This window comes from Cupressus sempervirens, chromosome 3 (genome assembly GCF_028749045.1).
Source record: "Cupressus sempervirens isolate cs-2001-9-10 chromosome 3, ASM2874904v1, whole genome shotgun sequence".
Classification (NCBI taxonomy): domain Eukaryota; kingdom Viridiplantae; phylum Streptophyta; class Pinopsida; order Cupressales; family Cupressaceae; genus Cupressus; species Cupressus sempervirens.
In genome coordinates this window covers 173,241,731-173,247,021 of record NC_143120.1, presented here as the reverse complement: position 1 = coordinate 173,247,021, position 5,291 = coordinate 173,241,731, and positions in this window count along the sequence as shown.

Genomic DNA, 5,291 nt, shown 5'->3' with positions numbered 1-5,291 from the left:
TTTGCAAACCAAGTGAGGCAATTTGTCTTCTAGCAAGCACATATATCAACATTGGAGACATCTAGAACTCTTTGCACTCCTCATAGCTTATTAGTTGCTCATGTAAATAATGACTAATACAGTTGGCCCAATGAATATATTCACTATGAAAACATAGTTTGCAAGAAATTACATATTCTCACTTCTCGTAGCTATCTAGTTGTTCATGCAAAAAATTACTAATCAGCTTAGGCCAATCAATATATTCACTATCAAAAAATTGTCCTCAACAAATTGCATATCCATATTATGAAATTTCTCCAACTCTACACTATCCATGACATGGTGTAATAAGTTAAATATATCAAAGGATGTTGAATGCATATGAAGTTTTGAATCTATAGACTACTATGTACTTGTAGTATATACACATTATCCTTTGAATAAAGACAACATTGCAGTCGCACATCTCAAGAATGGTGAGGAGAAATGGTATAAATAATATAGTTTCTTCTTCTTCTTCTTCCAGTTATGACCATTATGTAGATGAATTGGACTCATTTTTGGCTTTTTCCTATATTCATAAATTATGAGAGATTCTTGTTTTTTGTATGAAGAATGTTAAATGTGAGACTGGAAATGCGAACAACAAGAAATCATATATATATATATATATATATATATATATATATATATATTTGAAATAAGAGGACATGTGATCTGGATGTTACATAAAAAATTTATACAATTAAATCTTTCATAACAACATTATAATTTTACTTTAATCACTATATTCTTGGTTTGGAATCTCTAGGAAAAGATTCCTTAGTGTTGATATATACCCTCTCTTGATGCGGTATTTCTTCTTTTGCATCTTTCTTGTATTAGGCAATGACCAGAGTTTTTATTTTCTAGTTCTTTTCTTCAAGAGCTATTTTGAACTAGCTATTATTAATATAAATATAATGTTTCGCCAAAAATAAAAAATCATTACAATTTTACTTGTAGAAAATGGAACTCAGAGCCAACATTTCATAAAATAAAATCTTGCAAACACTATTATAATTAATGATAGGACTGTATTAAGTTAATTACACCAAAAATTTCATTCACAAAATCCTCTCCTTTTAAACTTAAAGGAAGATTAAAATTTCCTTTCTTCTTAACCCTCGGTGAGGCACTTGTAGTTTTACTCAAAAACTAGTCCTTCCTCTTCCAAAAATACTAGAGATCACACTTTATAAATCTGTCTACTAATGACTCTATTTAGGAAGCTTTACTGCTTGTGAGACAACTTCAAGGAAATTTTAAACAAGAACCAAACCATTACAATTTTTTTTAGTTTCACAACTCTTAGAATTGTAATGATTGACACAAAAAATAATTAATTCAAGTCAAAAAACTAGAAGGCAAACACAATGCATGCGCTATAATTTTTTTAACAATAATAGAGTGCTAATCTTATTTCTCTCTCCTCACAATTACATAAACTCCCACATCATGTAGCATTATGTATTTGATCCCTTCCAAGCTAATATCTACAATTGGCGATATTAGAAAGGTAAGGGTTTGAAATTTGTAGTATAGAAGAAAATGTATCAAGGTTTTTATAGTTATGGTTGTCATAAAATAGGTACACCCTAGAATTCCGTCATGAGGAACTCAACACATGAATACAAAAGATACAATTCATAGAAGCTCTAGTTGCTAGGTAGTTTGCAATAATTTATTTTTAATAATTTAACTAACCGTAACAATTATGATGATAGTCCATTATAAGTGACTATTAGTTCTGATGGATATCCATCTCTTGTACAACACAACTGTAGCATAGGCATCACAAGTAAGAAAAAAGTTTTTGATGGATAACTACCACTTCTACAACACAAATGTTGCAGATGCATCACAATTGTGACAAAATAGTTAAAACTCCAAATAATGTAATTATGACGGGGGCCCATGGTTGTTTAGCACTACTTTCCAAACTGTAACATCAACAACATGAACTTTTTCCCCTCTCTTTTTCCTATTTATGATTTTTTCTTTCTTCTCCATTATGATAGATGCCTTCACCATCGTAAGATGCGGCAATAACATTTTGACAAGAGAGTCTATTGCAGGTGAGATGGTTGGACGTTGCAATTGCGATATTTTTTCATCGAAAAATGACCCAAAATTAGTGCATGGTCTAGTATACCATGTATCCCTCCACCATGGAACCCTCAAGATGTGCTCTTTGTAGAACTAAACCCTTCAAAAATTTCAAGTGCCTCTCATCCACATTGACCTAGTTAGAACAGGTCCACACAATTCAACCTCCTTAACTAGATTTATGAGGTCATGTTCTTTTGCATTAAAAAAAGTTGAAGGTAGACACTTTTCCATTCCACACAAAAGCTAAGGAATTTTTCTCTTCCAATGTTTTATGTCTTTTTTTTATCAATTTCTTTAGATGACAACCACCTTGAAGATATTCATCACACAAAAATATATTAATGAGACTATACAAAAAATATACAATAAATTATATAGAAAGAAAAGGAAGACACAAAAATAAAATCTATAGAAAAAATCTAAGAAATAACACTTCTAACCTCATGTATTTCCCAAGATCATATACAACTTATTTCACACTCATGTTGTCAAGGTTGTATGGGAGAGATAGAGGTAGAATATACTATAATAATAATAAAATGATCTTTTCAATATATTAAAAAAAAATATAATGAAAAGTACAAGAATTTTTACAAATATATTGTAATTAGGGAAGAAAATGACTTATGTTGGCAAAGGTATATATGTCAATCAGGGATTTTTAAACTTGACCCAAAATCACCTTTCTTTGATATGAGACTTCTTATGTTTGCAGCAAATCCTGTTAGAAATTTATTTTTTTGCATGGCTTGAAATTTTTCATTAGTTTTTGGTTGTGTTAATAACCAAGGAAGGATACTCGTATTAATTTGGTTTCTATTTCTATTTGATTAAATGAAAACTTCAATGCATGATTGGATTCATGAATGTCATTCTAAATTTTGACCATTTTTTATTTGTCATGCCTTCCATCCAATACTCTCCATAGTGTCTTTTCTATATTTTTTCAAATATGTATAGAATCAAACAAATGCATTATTGGGAGGTGCTTGTAATATGGTAGCCTACTAAATTGTCTAGGATATCTTTTTAGTCCTTTTGGAAGTTGGTCATCAATGCCTTGATGACCTTCACGGACACCAATTACATTATTACTAAACAAAAGACAATATCAAAATATGAATTTCATACAAAAAACCTACATCAAATGGAATGACATTACCTTGACGAATCATTCTATTGTATTCCAACTTCTATTAGTGAGGTGTTATTCTTTGTGGCTTTGATGTTGTCTCTTCTTTCCCATTGAAAATGTGTTTTTTGGTAATTTGATACTTATGATTGTTGTGGAGAAAGTGTCTATGCTCATCGAACACCTGCTTTGCTAAAATTTTTGAATAATGAGATTTCATCTTTGGACCACAAATAAGACATGCAAATTTTCCCTTTGTTTGGAGACCTAAAAGATCATGTATAATAGGATGACATGTGTTAATTTTGATATTTACAATTATCATAAACAACTTAAACAGACAATGAAAATGCATTAGCACTATTATATACCAAAAACATGTGTTAACAATTTTACATACCACAAAAATGTGTTAGCCTAAGGGCATTGTGTATTGTCCATACAAGCCTTGCACATAATTGAAATTTTCTTTGACCTATTGGTCTAGAGATGTCATACATAGTGACCACATTCCACAACTTCAACAAATCATCAACAAGAGGCTCAATATATACATTCATATCTTTCACTTGGTACATACCTAGTTGAATGACTATAAACAAAACCTAATTATTGTAGCCATTTTGATATGGTGTTTATAAATATTTTAGATGACTGTTAAATGAAAAATACCTTGTAAAATCATTTTCAACATTACGTGTTCCCTCTTTATGGACATCCAAGGATGAATGTTATTGTTAATAACAAAAATGGGTCAGACTGAGTAAACAAATCTCAGCTCTCCAAATGGATTCACATTGTCTGCCACCAATGAAAGCTTCAAATTATGAGGTTCTTTTTTAAAGAGTAGCCACCTATCTTATATGACTTTAAATGCATAACCATCCACAGGAATTCACATAATGACATATTTACTTCTATTACATGGATGGTAATCCATAAATTGTACCAAGCTAGTGCACTTGACTAATAATTGTAGATATGGAATAATGGGAATGTATCGAAGAATCCTACGAGGCACCTTTTTTGTTATTTGATCTTATTGATATCTATTAATGTAACAATCATAGCATTTTGTTACAAACTCATGTTATTTATGATATATAATATTATCATTGGAACTTACATGTATTGTTTGATACTCCATTCCAATATCTTTCATAATGGCCAATAATTCTCAATAAGAGAGAGGAAGAATGTTTGATGGTGTTAACTAGCACTCACTTATCAACCTATGAAAAATAAATAAATATAAAGAACATTAATCATGCGCTATCATAAAATATGACAAAAATGATAATATACGTTAGCACACATGAGATCACTATGTTGGAAATACCATTCACAACCTTGAAGTTCATCAACAATAGTACAATTGGCAGAAGGCTTGAGTGGCAGTCTTGGTATAGGGGCTTGTATGCCTTTTCAATTATAGCTATCTCAAGATTCTCTTCATCATCATCATTAGATTCATTAGCATCATCATCTTCATCAATTCCTCAAGTAACATCTTCTTCAATCATGTTCTCTAGCACGTGATCACCAATGCCGATACCAACATCTTTAATTGAGTTCTTTATCTCATGATCAACTTCTTCCATAGGATAATTACCTTCTACTTTGATATTCACACCTCCATGTTCCCCTAGTTGAAAATCCACATTCACCAATGGAAGAAAATCATTTCGCCCTTCAATGCGATCATGTTTCTTATAATGTCTCTTAGATGTTGTCATTAGAATTCTTTGATTCTTTAGGCCCTTAAATTTTTTGCAGGGACAATAACATTTTCCATTAGCTTTTCTTTTGAACTAAGAACACAATCTAGTAATTATGCCCTTATTTTGTTTTGGGTTCATGTTGTTAGGCATGGACTTTCTTCATTGGCACCTATTCAAGCTATAAAATTAGATCAAATATAAACACACAAGCATTAGTAGTATCTTGTATATAATTTAAAATAATAAAATAATGAAATATTACTATCTAATCAATAAGGGTGGCATCTAAATTTTTTTTTGATAAA